This window comes from Stegostoma tigrinum, chromosome 31 (assembly GCF_030684315.1).
Source record: "Stegostoma tigrinum isolate sSteTig4 chromosome 31, sSteTig4.hap1, whole genome shotgun sequence".
In the NCBI taxonomy this organism is placed as follows: Eukaryota; Metazoa; Chordata; class Chondrichthyes; order Orectolobiformes; family Stegostomatidae; genus Stegostoma; species Stegostoma tigrinum.
Genome location: NC_081384.1, coordinates 37612257 through 37632309, shown reverse-complemented (window position 1 = coordinate 37632309; position 20053 = coordinate 37612257).

Below are 20053 nucleotides of genomic sequence, written 5' to 3'. Positions count from 1 at the left end.
AAAACCAGTCCAACCTGTCTCTGCCTCCCTAACCGGTTCTTCCTCTCACCCATCCCTTCCTCCCACCCCAAGCCGCACCCCCCGCTACCTACTAACCTCATCCCACCTCCTTGACCTGTCCGTCTTCCCTGGACTGACCTATCCCCTCCCTACCTCCCCACCTACACTCTCTCCACCTATCTTCTTTACTCTCCATCTTCGGTCCGCCTTCCCCTCTCTCCCTATTTATTCCAGCTCCCTCCCCCCATCCCCCTCTCTGATGAAGGGTCTAGGCCCGAAACGTCAGCTTTTGTGCTCCTGAGATGCTGCTTGGCCTGCTGTGTTCATCCAGCCTCACATTTTATTATCTTGGAATCTCCAGCATCTGCAGTTCCCATTATCTCCAGTGTAAAACCCATGATCTTTTTACTTCTTGCAGTTATTTTGTGGTGGCGATGGTTGGCCTCATTGCTATTGGGACTGATGGGATGGGTCAATGCTGTGCCTTCATTATTGGGCGAGTGCACTGAGCAGTGGCAACAGATGTCATGGTTACCGTCAGTCCACCATGCCAGCCTCACCATGGGAACAGGCAACACTCACAACCCCCAGCAGGGTGATCCCCAGACTTGAAGTTGGTACCATGGGAAACAATTTTAACAATCATCTCTCCGTAAGCATGGGGAGAAGGACCCAGGGCCACCCTTTAACTCTGGAAATGTGAAATGCAACAGGAAAATGCTCTAAAATCTTGGTGATTCAATTTTCATCATCATTTAATGAATTTAATCATTGATTCAAAGTGATAGTTCAGCGCATTCTTGAACTTCTTCCTATATCTGGTCTGGGTCACAGCATGAATACACGTGTTTGTGGAGCAACTCAGGCACTTCAGTATGAAGCCCAATTCCTGCAAGTATTTATCGAGATAGTCATGTATCCAAAATCAACATACAATATACCTCAAACAATGCTCCAAATAGGATGAAATTGGCTGAGATAACAAACAGTAAAACGATGGATTTCCTTCGACTTTTCATCCTTCAATCTCTAGGACTCTCTCAGTTGTGGTGAGCCTGCAGCTGTAAAATATTTCTGACGGTGGAAATGAAAAGCAGCAGCATCATTACAACAGTTACAGTGTAATGAAGGAACTCGATTGCAGCCCAGACTTGAGAATACTGAATGTCGCAAGTTACAATATAAAACCCAAGGGAAATTCCAAAAGTAAAAGTGACCAGTGAATGTAAAATACCAGATAAATGTTCATTGAACAGCTTATCATAGAAATTGTTTCCAGAACCATTGTCTCTGTTCTTTTTGGTACAATATTTAGACACAGAACAAAGAAAATTATAGCACAGGAACAGGCCCTTCAGCCCTCCAAGTCTGCACTGATCCTCTATCTAAGCCTGTTGCCTATTTTCCAAGAATCTGTATCCCTCTGCTCCCTGCCCATTCATGTATCTGTCTAGATACATCTTAAATGACGATATCGTGCTTGCCTCTAACACCTCTGCTGGCAACACGTTCCAGGCACCCACCACCCTCTGCGTAAAGAACTTTCTATGCAATCTCCCTTAAACTTTTCCCCTCTCGCCTTGAAATCTTGACCCCTAGTAATTGAATCCCCAGCTCTGGGAAAAAGCTTCTGGCTATCCACCCTGTCTATACCTTTCATGATTTTGTAGACCTCAATCAGGTTCCCCCTCTTTCTAATGTAAATAATACTAATCTACTCAACCCCTCTTCATAGCTTGTGCCCTCCATACCAAGCAACATCCTGGTGAACCTCCTCTGCACCCTCTCCAAAGTATCCACATCCTTTCGGTAATGTGGCGACCAGAACTGTATGCAGCATTCCAAATGTGGTTTAACCAAACTCCTGTACAACTGTGACATGACCTGCCAACTTTGTACTCAACACCCCATCCGATGAATGAAAGCATGCCGTATGCCTTCTTGACCACTCTATCGACCTGCGTAGCGACCTTCAGGGTACAATGGACCTGAACACACAGATCTCTCTGTGCATCAATTTTCCCCAGGGATTTTCCATTTACTGTATAGTTCACTTTTGAATTAGATCTTCCAAAATGCATCACCTTGCATTTGCCTGGATTGAACTCCATCTGCTATTTCTCCGCCCAACTCTCCAATCTATCTATCTTCTGCTGCATTCTCTGACAGTCCCCTTCACTATCGGCTACTCCAGCAATCTTAGTGTCATCTGCAAACTTGCTAATCAGATCATCTGTACAAATTTCTCCAGATCATTTGTGTATATCACAAACAATAGTGGTCACAACACGGATCCCTGTGGAACACCATTAGTCACAGTTCTCCATTTTGAGAAACTCCACACCACTACAACTCTGCCTCCTGTTGCCCAGCCAGTTGTCTATCCATCTCGCTAGTACACCTGGGACTCCAAGCGACTTACTTTCTCCATCAGTATACCATGCGGAACCTTATCAAATGCCTCATTGAAGTCCATGTATATGATATCTACAGTCCTTCCTTCATCTATCAACTTTGTCACTTCTTCAAAACATTCTATCAAGTTGGTAAGATATGACCTTCTCTGCACAAAACCATGCTGCCTATCACTAATAAGCCAATTTTCTTCCAAGTGTAAATAGATCCTATTCCTCAGTATCTTCTCCGGTAGCTTCCCTACCACTGGTGTAAGGCTCACCAGTCTACGATTACCTGGATTATCCTTGCTACCCTTCTCAAACAAGGGGACAACATTAGCAATTTTCCAGTTCTCTGGGGCCTCACCTGTGTTCAAGGATGCAGCAAAGATATCTGTTAAGACCTGCCGTGGTTATTATTAAAATTGCCATGATAGGATTAGCAATTAATACTAAAGACTCAGAGTCAGGTTGTCATGGATAAGAGCAAGTTCTTTATTTCAGACTCTGCACAGAGGGCGCGTTCCCCCCATCACTTGAGTAAGAGGAAGGCACGGTCCACGCTTGACTTTATCAAGTTTTATATATATGCTGGTGCTGGGCAGGTTACATTAAGACTAACACAATTAACTGAACCAGTATAATTCAATACCACATGTGGAATTCTTCTACAAGCTTAACCGTCTACTTCCTTATCTTGTTTATGTAGCATTGTGCTCTGCAAAGCTTAACCGTCTACTTCCTTATCTTGTTTATGTAGCATTGTGCTGTTTTCTTTCTTTACATACTTCTGCAATTCCCTTAATCATTTCTAAAGATATTGCTCAAGGTTGATCACTCAAAATTTTCCATCACAGGCCCCAGCTATTTCCTCTCTTGCTTCCCTCAGTAACCTGGGATAGATCCCGTTCAGACCTGGGAACTTGTCCACCCAATGGTTCACTAATCTTGCCCTTTCCCTTCCTCGTTTTCACAGGGACATGTCTGTCTTGCACTCTAATCAACCCCTCTTTAAAAGCCTCCCACATGTCAAATGTGGATTTACCCTCAAACAGCTGCTCCCAATCCTCATTCCCCAGCTCCTACCAAATTTTGCTATCCTTGGCCTTTCCCCAATTTAGCACACTTCCTTTAGAACAACTCTTGTCTTTGTCCATGAGTATTCTAAAACTTACAGAATAGTAATCATTATTCCCAAAGTAATCCCCTACTGAAACTTCAAACACCTGGCTGGGCTCATTCCCCAACACCAAGTCCAGTATGGCCCCTTCCCGAGTTGGACTATATACATACTGCTCTATAAAACCCTCCTGGATGCGCTTTACAAATTCTGCTCCATCTAAACCCCTAACACTAAGTGAATCCCAGTCAATGTTGGGAAAATTAAAATGTCCCATCATCACCACCCTGTTGCTCCTACATCTTTCCATAATCTGCCTACATATTTGTACCTCTATCTCACGCTGTTGGGAGGCCTGTAGTACAGCCCCAACATTGTTACCGCACCCTTCCTATTTCTGAACTCTGCCCAAATTGCCTCACTGTTTGACTCCTCCATAGGCCCCTCCTTCAGCACAGCTGTGATATCCTCCTTGAACAGTAATGCAACTCCTCCATCCCTTTTACCTCCCTCTCTATTCTGCCTGAAGCATGTATAACCTGAGATATTTAGTTGCCAATCTTGCCCTGCCCTCAACCAAGTCTCAGTAATAGCAAAAACATCATCTCCCAGGTACTAACAAGTCCTAAGCTCATCTGCTTTACCTGCTACACTTCTAACATTAAAACAAGTGCACCTCAGACCACCTGTCCCTTTGCATCATCTGCTGTCTGCCCACTCTTCCCCTTAGTCACACTGACTTCATTATCAAGTTCCTCACAGACTTTAGTTACTACCTCCTTACTGTCCTTTGGTTTTCGGCTTCTAATGATAAAAGGTCACAATCAATGAAATGTGAAAGTGACAGTGAACCAAAGAGAATAGTCAGTAGCTGCAAACTGCAGGAGTGCATGAATATCACAAGTAGGTATTGATTCCAAGAAAATAAACTGCTCCTCAAAAACAATTGGATTATGTCTCATGGTCAGATCAGAGATACTGACTAGTAGACCTGTAAGTGTCATGGCCATCAGGTAACGGGTGATACATTTGAGAGTCTGCATTTTCCCTGAGACAGGATGACAATTGTCACTACGTTAGCTACAAGGAGGAAAGAAATGGAGGAATTATACACCAGGCTGACCGCAAAATAAAAGCTTCATTGTGGGCCTTTTGAAAATGTACTGTATCTGAAGAGATTTTGAAGTAATCTTACCTGATAATGTTCTATGCAAGAGAAAAGGACTACCATTCAATGAAAGCAATCATTAGCAAGAAATTAAAATTGGGAACAAAAACATGCATGATTACATTTATAAGAAATTGCATAAATGGGATTGCTGATTCATTTTCTTTTCTTTACACTAAAAGAGGAGTGGGGCAGAAAGAGAAAGCAGGAGAAGAGCAGGCTTGAGACTAATATTTTAATAAGAATGAGAGTAAGACCAATGAAGTCACAGAGTCAGAGTCATAGGCATATATAGCATGGAAACAGACCCTTCGGTCCACCTTATCCATGCCGACCGGATACCCTAGGTAAATCTAGTCCCATCTGCCAGCATTTGCGCCACATCCCTCTAAACCTTGCCTATTCATGTACCCATCCAGATGTCTTTAAATATTGTTATTGTACCGGCCTCCACCCCTTCCAACAGCTCATTCCATACACACACCACCCTCTGTGTAAAAAACGTTGCCCTCCAACCCTGTTATATCTTTTCCTCTCATTTAAACAATGCCCTCTAGTCTTGGACTCCTCCATCCCAGGGAAAATTCTTATCTATTTACCCTATCCGTGGCCCTCATAACTTTATAAACTTCTGAGATCACTCCTCAGCCTTCAACGTTTCAGGGAAAATAGGCTCAGCCAATTGACCGTCTCCCCATAGCTCAAACTCCCCAACCCCAGCAGCATCCTTGTAAGTCTTTTCTGAACCCTTTCAAGTTTCACAACATCCTTCCTATAGCAGAGAGACAAGAATTTATGCAATACTCCAAAAGTGGCCTCTCCAATATCTTGTACAGCTGCACCATGGTCTCCCAACTCCTGTACTCAATGGACTGACCTATAAAAGTAAGCGTACCAAATGCCTTCTTCACTATCCTATTTAGCTGTGACTCTGCTTTTAACAAATTACGAACGTGCACCCAAAGGGTCTCTTTGCTCAGGACCTGACAATTAAGAGTATAAGTCCTACCTTGACTTGCCTTTCCAAACTGCAGCATCTAAATTAAACACCATCTGCCACTCCTTGGCCCATCTGATCAAAATCCTATTGTACCCTGAGGTAACCTTCTTCGCTATCCACTACACCTCCAATTTTAGCGTCATCTGCAAACTTACTAACCATACCTCCTATGTTCACATCCAAATCATTTATAAAAATGACAAAAAGCAATGGACCCAGCACCGATCCGACATTGAGGGAGCCATATCCCATCGAATTGTAAATCTTGCACTGAAAATAGGGTTTGAAACTCAGTAGTGAGAGGTTCACTCCACTGGTCACAGTCCTCCAGTCTAAAAAGCAATGTTCCACCACCACCTTGGCTCGCCAAGCTGGTTCATTGTTCCACCTTTGGGAAGGCAATGGCCTAGTGGTATTATCGCTGGCCTATTAATCCATTTTGTACTGCACACATAATCCACCTGTAACTCTTTGCAGACTGTTTGTGTCCGCCTAACCACTTGCTTTTCTGTATCCCTCTATATCAGTGAACCTCTCACTACTGAGTTTCAAACCCTATTTTCAGTGCAAGATTTACAATTCGATGGGATATGGCTCCGTCAATGTCCAGCTGAAGTCTGTCTGAAGGCTGAAGCTCCATATTACCCCCAGAGCTAATTCCAAATTAAAATTCATTTAACAGAGAATCCGTACAGTGTGGAAACAGGCCCTTCGGCTCCACAAGTCCACACCAACCCTTGAAGCATACATCCAGACTCATCCCATTATAACCCACTTAAGCTACAAATCCGTGAACACTATGAACAATTTAGCATGGTGAATCTGCCTAGCCTGCACATCTTTAGACTGTGGGAGGAAACCGGAGCACCCAGAAGAATCCAGACATGGGGAGAACGTGAAAACTCCACACAAACGGTTGCCTGAGGGTGGAATTGAACCCGGGTCCCTGGCGCAATGAGGCAGCAGTGTTAACCAATGAGCCACAGTGCTGCCCGATTTCTACCAGTCTGAGCTTTACATTCAATTCTGATCTTCTTGAACCTGTGCTAGTTGTCTTGTAGGCCAGGTAGTAATCTGGAGTTTCTTTTGCATTTCTGCCTTTTAATATAGCCCCTGAGTAAAAATAGTAAACCCAAGAAGAGGTCTGCAGCTTTTTCTCCATCCTTTTTTCATCTTGTTATAGAATCATAGAGTCATATAATTTCGTTCACTTGTAGACCCAGATGCACTGTATCTCCTGGCCCAGGCCTGGCTCACAGTTTGATCAACAAATCCCCTGTGTCCCTGGATGTTTTTCATATCTTGCCTTACAACCTCCTATGAAATGATCCACAGCACCTTCACTATCTTTCCAGCAGCAACCACAAGTCAAACCCATTGTCCCCCCCAAACCCACCCTTCAGCTGGAGCTTGGCTGTCAGGCTTGTCATTGTAACACTAGAGAGAGCTCATGTTGCTGATGTCCAGCTGAGAGTGATCATGGCTGAAACGTGTTCTGTACCAGTATACTGAACAACAAACCGGAATGATGTCACACTCAGACCCTTCCTCCTATTAGTGTCAGCACCATGCCCTTTGAACTTTGAGGATGTGACTAGAAAAGTTGATGAGAGTTGAGCTGTGGATGTGGTGTATATGGGCTTCAGTAAGGCATTTGATAAGGTTCCCCATGGTAGGCTCATTCAGAAGGTCAGGAGGAATGGGATACAGGGGAACTTAGCTGCCTGGATACAGAATTGGCTGGCCAACAGAAGACAGCGAGTGGTAGTAGAAGGAAAATATTCTGCCTGGAAGTCAGTGGTGAGTGGTGTTCCACAGGGCTCTGTCCTTGGGCCTCTACTGTTTGTAATTTTTATTAATGACTTGGATGAGGGGCTTGAAGGATGGGTCAGCAAGTTTGCAGATGACACAAAGGTTGGAGGTGTCATTGACAGTATAGAGGGCTGTTGTAGGCTGCAGCGGGACATTGACAAGATGCAGAGATGGGCTGAAAGGTGGCAGATGGAGTTCAACCTGGATAAATGCAAGGTGATGCATTTTGGAAGGTCGAATTTGAAAGCTGAGTACAGGATTAAGGATAGGATTGTTGGCAGTGTGGAGGAACAGAGGGATCTTGGTGTGCAGATACATAGATCCCTTAAAATGGCCACCCAAGTGGACAGGGTTGTTAAGAAAGCATATGGTGTTTTGGCTTTCATTAACAGGGGGATTGAGTTTAAGAGTCGTGAGATCTTGTTGTAGCTCTATAAAACTTTGGTTAGACCACACTTGGAATACTGCATCCAGTTCTGGTCGCCCTATTATAGGAAAGATGTGGATGCTTTGGAGAGGGTTCAGAGGAGGTTTACCAGGATGCTGCCTGGACTGGAGGGCTCATCTTATGAAAAGAGGTTGACTGAGCTCGGGCTTTTTTCATTGGAGAAAAGGAGGAGTAGGGGACCTAATTGAGGTATACAAGATAATGAGAGGCATAGATAGAGATGATAGCCAGAGACTATTTCCCAGGGCAGAAATGGCTAACACGAGGGGTCATAGTTTTAAGCTGGTTGGCGGAAAGTATAGAGGGGATGTCAGAGGCGGGTTCTTTACACAGAGAGTTGTGAGAGCATGGAATGCGTTGCCAGCAGCAGTTGTGGAAGCAAGGTCATTGGGGACATTTAAGAGATTGCTGGACATGCATATGGTCACAGAAATTTGAGGGTGCATACATGTGGATCAATGGTCGGCACAACATCGTGGGCTGAAGGGCTTGTTCTGTGCTGCACTGTTCTATGTTCTATGAACTAGAGCACTGCCTAGCAGGAGGAAACGTGCAGGCCACACAGTAAATTAACTAGCAGTGTGGCACACTTCATGTTATATAAAGACATGAACATGGGGCAGGACTATGGCCTCTTGAACCTACCCTGCCACGTAATGGCTCAGCAGTTAGCACTGCTGCCTCACAGCGCCAGGGACCCGAGTTCAATTCCAGCCTTAAGGAAGTTTGCACGTTCTTCCCATGTCTACGTGGGTGCTCCGGTTTCCTCCCACAGTCTAAAGGTGTGCAGGTTAGGTGGATTGGCCATGCTAAATTGCCCACAGTGTTCAGGGGTGTGTAGGCTGGGTGTGTTAGCCACGGGAAATGTGGGGTTGCAGGGATAGGATGGGGCGGTGTGCCTGTGTGGGATGCTCTTCGGAAGATCAGTCCAGTCTCAGTGGGCTCCCTGATGGACCAAAGCATTGGTGACTCTGAAGAAAATAGGAGGAGGGGTCTAAGTGTGACATCAATCATTATTCAGTAGCCAGGTACAGAACATGTTTCAGCGATAATCACTCTCAGCTGGTCATCAGATGTGCAACAGGAGGAGCTCCTTCTGGGTTAGTTACAATGACAAGCCAGACAGCCAAAAAGAAGAATTGTCCAGGCCCGAAACGCCAGCTTTCCTGTTCCTCTGATGTTGCCTGGCCTGCTGTGTTCATCCAGCTCTACACTTCGTTATTTGAAGAAAATAAAGCTTCGTTTGACATTAGGGAGGCAATGCAACATTAAAGGTTCACAGGAGAAGTGAAAAATCACATTGGAGAAACAAAGAGTATGAGTAGAGACTGGCAACTAACATAAAAGGGAAGTCAAAAATTTTCTGTTGGCAATTAAATCGAGAAATGGTGTTAACCTGTATGGGATCAATTAGGCTACATAAAAGGAATTTATATATGGGGGCTGAGGTGTGGATGAGGTATTAAAATGAATAATTTACATATCTTTAAGGAAAAACATGCTTCACAGGCTATGGCGATAGAGACAACAATTCAGGCATTTGTGTAGATTTGATTTGATAAGCAGGCATGTTGGGATAATGTACTTAAGCTCAAAAGTCAATTAAGCCTGGAGCTAAGAAGATGAATCCAAGGATTCTGAGGGAAGTCAGAGGCTCTGACCATAACATTTCAATCTGTCTTAGACTCAGCCCTGAGGGCTGGCGATTGTGCAAATATTACAAGTAAAGGAAAAATTAGCCCAGTAACTGCGGGCCAGTCAGTGTAACATCAATTATGGAATGTTTCTCAAGTGATAATCTGGGACTGTATTAAAAGTCACTTGGATAGATCTACAAGTTTAACAAACTTGGTGAACAGGTTTGGATGGGGAGGAAACTTCATGTATATTTGTACGAATTATTGCGGGAGGCAGAACAAGTTGGGAGAGCAGTTAATAAAACATTCCGGCTGCAGAGTTCTGCATGGTCTGTGTTTTCTGCAGATTTATACCTGGGATGCTGGTGAAAGTAACACTGGAGTAACCAAGATAACAAAGTGTGGAGCTGGATGAACACAGCAGGCCAAGCAGCATCTCAGGAGCACAAAAGCTGACGTTTCAGGTCGAGACCCTTCATCAGAGAGGGGGATGGGGAGAGGGAACTGGAATAAATAGGGAGAGAGGGGGAGATGAATCAAAGATGGATAGAGGAGAAGATAGGTGGAGAGGAGAGTATAGGTAGGCAGGTAGGGAGGGGATAGGTCAGTCTGGGGAGGACGGACAGGTCATGGCACGGTGGCTCGGTGGTTAGCACTGCAGCCTCACAGCGCCAGGGACCCAGGTTCAATTCCAGCCTCGGGCGACTGTCTGTGTGGGTTTTGCACATTCTCCCTGTGTCTGTGTGGGTTTCCTCTGGGTGCTCCGGTTTCCTCCCACAGTCCAAAGATGTGCAGGCTAGGTGGATCGGCCATGCTAAAGTGCCCACAGTGTTCAGGGGTGTGTGGGTTATAGGGGGATGGGTCAGTGTGGTCTTGTTGGGCCGAAAGGCCTGTTTCCATGCTGTAGCGAATCTAAAAAAAAGGTCAAGGAGGCAGGATGAGGTTAGTAGGTAGGAAATAGAGGTGTGGCTTGAGGTGGGAGGAGGGGATAGGTGAGAGGAAGAACAGGTTAGGGAGGTGGGGACGAGCTGGGCTGGTTTTGGGATGCAGTGGGGGGAGGGGAGATTTTGTGCTCCTGAGATGCTGCTTGGCCTGCTGTGTTCATCCAGCTCCACAGTTTGTTATCTTGGATTCTCCAGCATCTGCAATAACCAAGATGAATCCAAGGATTCTGAGTAACCAAGCCTGGATTTAACAAAGATGTGCATAAGGGTTTATGCAGCAGATAAGCTGAGGCAATGTGCGATATAATGGAGGTGGAAGGGAGCAGGATTGCCGATAGTGATGGAAGGGGCTCAGTGCAGATATGAACAGGCTGGTTCGCTACAGCATGGAAACAGGCCTTTCGGCCCAACAAGACCACACTGCCCCTTGGACCATCCCCCCCATAACCCACACACCCCTGAGCATTATCCAGGAAAAGGGATTGAACTGGGGGTGCCAGGCGTTGAAGACAGTGGCTTTGGTCTTCGAGAGAAAAATAACAAGAACAGTAACCTCAATAAATCATTGAGGAGACTTACCAGGGACACTAATAACAACAAGAATGAGATCATAACCTGCCTGAATAATCTGGAGTGCACACCCGATCTTAGTTTCTAATTTATTGAAATCATTTGAAGTGTCAGGTTAATGTCCAATCCATTGTAGTAACATTCTGCTCCATTGTTGTCAGACTCTGATCTCTCTCCCTCCCTCCCTCTCTCTGTAGCTGTAGGTCCCACGGATGAGAGTTGTAATTCTCTCTCTGGCACGATGGGATACCGTGTTGGAAAGAGGGCTTTATGAATGGTAGTGGGAAACCCTCTAGTAACGCAATCAGGATCCATGGAGGCTGGCATTAATCACAGTCACTGAACAAACAAGTTCAGTTAACCCCTTTCAGTCCAAGAACGAGAATGATTTCCACTGTCTGACTGGTATTTATGAGGGTTGTTGAGGAAAAGGAATGTTCAAAATGACAGAGGTGCTAACCAGCGTCTTTCAATTTACCTTGGATAGATTAGATTAGATTCCCTATAGCATGGAAACAGGCCCTTTGGCCCAACAAGTCCACACCGCCCCTTGAAGCATCCCACCCAGACCCACACCCCCCTGAACACTACGGGCAATTTAGCATGGCCGATCCACCTAGCCTGCACATCTTTGGACTGTGGGAGGAAACCAGAGCACCCGGAAGAAGCCCACGCAGACATGGGGAGAATGTACAAATTCCACACAGACAGCTGGGGACATAGGATTTTTGGAGCAAATTCAAAACAGCAGGAGAGGTACAAGCTGCAGATTGCTTTTTAAAGAGCTTGGCATACGCAATGGGCTAGATGGCCACCTCAAGTTGTATCGGATTCCAGGAACCTGGGATAACACAAGGCGTCGGGTCCTCATAGCATCATAGAACAATACAGCATGGAAACTGACCCTTCAGTCCAACCAGTCCATGTTGATCAATTTCCCAAACTAAACTAGTCCAACCTGCCTGTGCTTTGCCCATATATGTCAAAACGTTTTAGATTCATAAACATATCCAAATGTCATTTAAACACTGTAACTGCACCTGCATCCATCACTTTTTCTGGCAGTTCATTCCATGTGTGAACCACTCAAAAACATGCTGCTGCTCATGTCCTCTTAAAATCTCTCTTCATATCTTAAAAATATGCCCTAGTTTAGAAAACCCCACCCTAGGGAAAAGACCCTTGCCATTCATCTTATCTATGACCTTCATGATTTTATAAACATCAATAAGAACACCCACTAACCTTGTACCCTCTAGTGAAAAAAGTCCCAGTCTTTCCAGAGATAGTAGGAACTGCCGATGCTGGAGTCTGAGATAACAAGGTGCAGAGCTGGATGAACACAGCAGGCCAGGCCACAGAGGAGCAGGAAAGTTGACGTTTTGGGTCTGGACCCAGGCCCTTCGCAGGGCCCACACCTGAAACATCAGCTTTCCCACTCCTCTGATGCTGCCTGTTCTGCTGTGTTCATCCAGTCTTTCCAGTCTGCTTTTATATCTCAAACACCCCATTCCTGGAAACACCCTGGTAAATCTTTTCTGAACCCGCTGTAGTTTAATAATATCCTTCCTATTACAGGGCTACCAGAACTGTGCACAGTTCTACAGATGGGGCTTCACCAACATTGAGTACAACCTCAACATGATATCCCAATTCCTACTCTGACAGGACTGAGCAAAGAAGGCAAGTGTGCTAAATATATTCTTAACCACCTTATCTATATGTGAAACAAATTTCAATGAATTAAATACCTGAACCACTAGGCCTCTGTTCTACAACACTGCCCAGAACCTTTCCATTAATTGTACAAGTCCTGCCTTTGTTTGTATTACCAAATTGCAATATCTTGCATTTATCCAAATTAAAGCCCATCTGCCACTGTTCATTGAATTAATCGATCAACCTCTCTGTAATGTCAGATAACCTTCACTGTTCACTACACGACAGATTTTGTTGTCATCTGCAAACTTACTGTTCTATAAATGACAAAACTAAATTAGACGCAATACCAATCCTTGTAGCACACAGCTGGTCACAGGCCTCCAGTCCGAAAAACCACGTCCACCACCACCCTCTGAGTTTCCTTCCATTAAGCTAATTTTGTATCCAGTTAGCAAGCTCACACTGAATCCCACATGATCTAATTTTGTGAATTAATCTACCATGCAGAATCTAGTCAAAGGCTTTAATAAAGTTCAAGTAAACAGTATCTACTGTCCTATCCTCATCGATTTTCTTGGTTACTTCATTAAAAAAACCCATACATGTTTGTGAGACACAATTTTCCACACACAAAATGATGCTGACTGTCCTAGTCAGTCCTGGTCTTTCCAAATGCATGTAATTTCTAACTTTCAGCTGGTTGGAGGAAAGTATAGAGGGGATGTCAGAGGCGGCTTCTTTACACAGAGAGTTGTGAGAGCATGGAATGCGTTGCCAGCAGCAGTTGTGGAAGCAAGGTCATTGGGGTCATTTAAGAGACTGCTGGACATGCATATGGTCACAGAAATTTGAGGGTGCATACATGAGGATCAATGGTCGGCACAACATTCGTGGGCTGAAGGGCCTGTTCTGTGCTGTACTGTTCTATGTTCTATGTTCTATCTCCAGCAATTTACTTGCCACCAATGTCGGACTCTCATGTTTATAGTTTCCAGGCTTCTTCTTATTGCCTTTCTTAAACAATGGCACAACATTAGCCACTCCTATCTTCTGGTAATTCACCCATGTTTATAGATGATACACCCAGGGCAGGTTAGTAAACAGAGGTAGCAAGAACTTCCCATGCTGGAGTCAGAAGTAATGCAGTGTGGAGCTGAAGGAACACAGCAGGCCTAGCAGCATCACAGGAGCAGGAAAGTTGATGTTTCAGGTCAGGGTCCTTCTTCAGAAATGGGAGGGGTAAGGCAGCTGGGAAATAAATAGAGAGGAGGGGTGGGGCTGGGGAAAGTGGGTGGGGTGGTGATAGGAGAGTGCAGGTAGGCAGTGGTGGGGATTGGTCAGTGAGGTGGGATGAGCAGATATGTGGGAGAGAAGATGGACAGGTTGTCCGGTCAAGGAGCCAGGAATGAGATGGAGGGTTGGACATGGGATGAGGCTGGGTCATAGGGAGATTTTAAAACTGGTGAAATCCATGTTTAGGCCTTTGGGCTGTAGACTCCCGAGGCTGAGTAAGAGGTGTTATTCACATGATCTTGACTTCAGAATGCTTGCTGTGTACTAATGCAGCTCATATGGCAACAAGAAGTTGATTGGTCTGTGGACCAGTGACAGTTACTAATGATTGAGTCCTTTTGCTTGCCAACAACAATGTGATTTGTTCCTGGGTGGTTGAGATACTTGGAGCTGGAGACAAGCCACAGACACAGAGAGCGAGAGAGAAAGAGTGAGAGAGAGAGAGAGAGAGAGGGAGAGACGGTTTGCAGATCTTCTCCCAGCCCAAAAGCAGTCAGTTTACACCTGAAGAAAACCAACTCCTCTTTCCACAACAATTGCTCTAAACTGTGGCTTTTGAATTGATAGATCCAAGGTATTTTCTCAATGAACTAGTTACTCTGTACTTCTTACAAACCAGTTAGAGCTTCCAGTGAAAGACCTCTGAGTAACACTGGGGTCAGCCAAAGGATGATCGTCTGATCATTGGAACCAGGAAGCACAAACACTGAACAGACTTCACCGTTTCACTGCCTCTGTCAAAAATCTGTTTTCCGTATTTGTGCGCATGCCCACAAGTGTGAGATGGGGTGTGTCGCAGTTGGTAGTAACAAGCAAGACTCTCAGGAAAGCTCCCTCTTGACTATGTGCTACTGTGTGCGGTCTGTCCTGTGGGGAGGCAAGGCATACCCAGGAAAGGTGAGGGTAGTGCCTGTGATGTTGTCTGTAAGGTTTGATTTTGGGTGAATGTGATTCCATGTTACTTGATTAGCCTATAGGACACCTATCCCAATTTTGGCAGCAGTCCCCAAATATTAGTTACTCATTTCAACAGAGGTTTAGAGAGGAGCACAGAGTGTACATTCGAAGACAGACTGGCAGCAGAGGAGTTCTGCAACATATTTAAACCCCTACTCACAATGAGCTTCTCCCAGTCTTTGACCCTCATTGAGGTGGACCTTGAGTTGCTTGGACCAAACCTAGTACTACTGCCTGTATTTGGCACTGGGCATTTGGTGGATCTCTAAGGTAGGAACTTAGTGAGTGACACTGAAAAACAGAAGAAACAGTGACAGAAAATAAACTGTGTTTGAAAAAAAAGGTAGATATGTAAATAGGGGATACGACAAATAAATGCATCGGGCAGAGGGCACAGTTAGACCTATGGCAGCATGACATCATTGTTATACTGGAAACATCACAGAGACAGGAAGATTTGGTAGCTCAACATCTCTAGATAAGGAGATTTTAGGAATTGAGAAGATGCGAGTAATAAAGGCAGCTACTTGAAAGAACCAATGAGAACTGGAGAGGAGGAGGAATTAAATGCTAAAGGAGGCCGTATTGGAGGCCATCAGAAGAAAAAAAATCCAGCAGCATGACTACACCTGTGTACTACAGACAGCCAAATAATGGGAGAATAGAACATGGAACACTACAGCGCAGTACAGGGCCTTCAGCCCTTGATGTTGCGCCGACCTGTGAAACCAAACTGAAGCCTACAATAACCTACAATATTCCAACATTATCCATATGTTTATCCAATGACCATTTAAATGCCCTTAAAGTTGGCAGGACTACTACTGTTGCAGGCAGGGCATTCCATGCCCTTACTACTCTCTGAGTAAAGAACCTACCTCTGACATCTGTCCTATATCTATCACCCCTCAATTTAAAGCTATGTCCCCTCGTGCTTGCCATCACCATCCAAGGAAAAAGGTTCTCACTGTCCACCCTATCTAATCCTTTGATCATCTTGTATGTCTCTATTAAGTCACTTCTTAACGTTCTTCTCTCTAACGAAAACAGCCTCAAGTCCCTCATCCTTTCCTCATAAGACCTTCCCTCCATACCAGGCAACGTCCTGGTAAATCTCCTCTGCACCCTTTCTAATGCTTCCACGTCCTTCCTATAATGCGGCAACCAGAACTGTTTGCAATACTCCATGTGTGGCCGTACCAGAGGTTTGTACAGCTGCAGCATGACCTCATGACTCCGAAACTCAATCCCTCTACCAATAAAACCTAACACACCGTATGCCTTCTTAACAACCCTACCAAACTGGGTGGCAACTTTCAGGGATCTAGGCTTTACAGGAGCAAACATGTAGGGAATTCTAATTGTACAAATACAATAGGACAGCAATAGTTGAGGATTTCAATTTCCCAAATATGGGATTCAAAGTGTGTGAAAGGCAAAGGTTAATTATCTTCTTTGTACTCAAAATTTTTTTTAAAGACAGCGTATTACAGGCCCAAAAAGGGAGCACAATTCTAGATTTAGTCTTAGAACATGAGTTTGGGATAGGTGGCTGAATTAGAAATTAGTGACCATTTTAAAGAGAGTTCATAATACAGTAACAGTTAGCACAGTTACGGGAAGGGACAAAGATAGAACAGGAATAAACAGTCTAAGCTGAGGCAAGGTAAGCTTTACAAAGCCGAGAGATAAGACAAAGTAAAATGGTTATAGTTACGTGAAGGAAAGTCAGTGACAAATCACTGGGAGGCATTTAGAAATGAGATTCCACAGGTAGATATGCCTCCATGGAAAAGGGGTGGCACTGCCAAATCTAGGGACCCCAATTATCCAGAAGCATTCAGGGTAAGTAATAACAAAAATAGAACTCAGGACAATCTCCAACCAGTTTTACTTTAGGAAGTTTAGTGGATTATAAAAAGTGTATCAGTGACATGAAATGTCAATTAGGAATGTAAGGAGAATAGGAAAAATTGGGCAGGTAAAAATCAAAGAATATTAATTACTTTAACAAAAAATTAACAAGTGATGATTGAGGAAAGCATAGGGCATATCTGATGGCCATGGTAAAGTGGGTATGGATGAAGATCTAGGCTGGTTCCTGAATTAATATGTCTGTCTTCAAAGGAAACCAATGATATGGACCTTCTAGACACAATAAATGCTAGTTTAAGAACCATATTAAATATTAGATGTGATCAGTACAAGTCTTGGAGTTACTGATCTCCTTATAGATGGATATTTTACCATATCCTTAGACGTTAAAGGAATCAGGGAGGAAACAGCAGATGCTCTGGGTGTCAGTTTTATTCTTCACTCGATACAGGCAAGTACTAGAAGATTGAGGGGCTGCCCTCATTGTTTGATGATTCAAAAGGTTGAGGTGGGTGGGGTGGGGGGGGGGCAATAGGTCAATTAATTATAGGCCTGCCAGTCTGACCTTGGCAGAGGGCAAGCTATTAGCATCAATATTGAAAGATAGGATTGACTGTTACCGGATACAAATGAATCTGAGACAGCCAGCCTGATAGTCAACTGAGGGAAGGTCATTTCTTACTAGTAATTTTTTTTTGCAGAAGAAGCAAGTAGCACTGATAAGAGTAGCACAGTAGATGTTGTCTACATGGACTTTAGTAACTAAATTGGCAAGGCTCTGTATGACAGGCTGGTTAGGAACAAAGAAAACCCATGGATTCAGAGGAGTATGGCAAACTGGCTCTAAAATTAGCCCAGTGGCAGGAAAGGACAATGTTCAATGAATGTGTTTGCAAATGGAAAATGATTTTTTTCGTGGGTTCAGAGTTGGAAACTTGGCACCTCACTGAAATGGGCAGGTGGCAGTCAACTACAAAGCACCACCACTTACACACACACACACACACGCACATACACAGTGTAAAGGAATACATAATAGCCAGGAGACAGCCATGAGGAGGAAATGTAACAAGTTGAAGTGCATGTACACAAAGTCCTGACGTTGAAGGACAGGTGCGGGTGGGGCTGGGCGTGCGAAGGGAAGGGTTCTTAAGTAGGACTGAAAGACAATGTTCTACATCACCCACAAAGACATTCATTAACTAAGACCCTTAATCTTGAGGCTGAGAGATGAGACCAAAAAGAAGTTCAATGAGAAAACAAGAGATAACACAGTACGAAACCAGATGAACACAGCAGGCCAAGCAGCAGAGGAGCAGGAAAGTTTACGTTTCGGGTCGAGACCCTTCTTCAGAAGTGGTCAAAAGTCATGCTTTCCTGCTCCTCTGATGCTGCTTGGCCTGCTGTGTTCATCCAGCTTCACATCATGTTATCTCAGATTCTCCAGCATCGGCAGTTCCTACTATCTCTGTAACAATGAGAAAACAAGTTCAGCCGGAGGAAATAGTGATGGTGAATGGAAAATGATTGCACCCCAGAGAGTCCTCAAACTCTCCATGTGGGAGATGGTGATGGAGAGAGGGAGTGGAGATAGTTTCCAATTCCTGGGTCCTAACTTCACCATAGGCATCCATGGGAAACAGACTCTCTATCCATTGTCACTCATTCTGCCACCTAAATCAGGCATGTGAAATAAAATCAGAAAGTGCTCAAAAGTGCTGATTTCAGGTTTCCTTCATTGAATGAATCGAACAATTAGAATAAAAGGACATTTCAGTGCACTCTTAAACTGCTGCCTGAATTTAGTCTGGGTCACTGCATAAATGCAAGTGTTAGTGCAACAACTGAGGAGCTGCAGCATGAAACCCAACTCCTGTACAAAAGCATGTATAAATACAGACCGATAGCCTAATAACCACAGCCGTCTACACAAGGAATACACCATTAACATTACCCACAACAGGATGAAATTTGCTGAGATGACAAACAGTAAAATGATAGATTTCCGACGATTCTCCATCTCCGCGTCTCTACTAGTCTTCCCACTGCTGCCAGCCCGGAGTCTCTGGCGGGCTCTGCTGCTCGCTAAAATGTGTCTGACGGTGCAAACATTAAGTAATAGAATAAGAGAAAATGGGACGACTGGGGTTAGAAGGTAACTGAGGAACTCGATTGTTACCCAGATGCGAGAGAACAGAGTCATGATTGACACATCACAAAACCAGGGATCGTTCCTCATCGAATACCGAGCTGTGAGCATAAAGTACCAGAAAACGTTCTTCAGACAGCTCAGCACAGTCACTGTTCCCAGAGCCGTAGCTGCCGTTTTCTCGCTACAATATTTAGTTTTCAGTTTCTGGCAACAAATGGCCACAAAGCGATCAAAGGTGAAAGTGATGGTGAACCAGACAGAACAGTCAGTGGCTGTAAAAATCAGGATGGCATGGATATTACACACGTAGATGGACTCCAGGAAAAGAAACCGTTCGTTATAAACAATTGGAATGTGCCTCAGTATCAGGTCAAGAATGACAACCAGTAGATCTGCCACTGCCATAGCCACCAGGTAGCAGGTGACACATTTAGAGAGACCACACTTCCCTCGAGACAGTATCACAATTGTCATCACATTAACTGTAAGGAAGAGAACAAATCAAGAAATTGTATATTTGGCTAGAAGCAAAATTTCCAGTTTTACTGAGGACTTGAGAATTATTCATATTTGTTTCTTTACATAGTGATCTAAGGAAATGCTTGTACCTGTGACATGGTTCTCTTTTGGAGACTGGGATAACTTATCAATGGAAATAATGCAATGGGCCTAAATTGGGGTCCAATGGCATCTATGTATAGGTTACCATGACTGAAAAGTCATTACCGAACTGACAGTTTTGATCCAGTAGAGAGAAATGTGAAGGTCTAAACAGTAACGGTAGGCCAGAGATCACCAGTAATAGAGTAAAAGAGGTGACTGAATAAGCCAGAGATCAGCATTGAAATATAGTCTAGAAGGTTAAAGAACATCAGCAGAAAAGTTAATTTGTGTCAGAACATCTGACTGACAGAGCATGGGTAGCACAGAGGAATAGAGTGATGTCCAGGTGATTGAGCACAGATCCCTGAGGATGGCAGGATAGGTTAAGAGGATAATTAAGGTGACATCACACACAA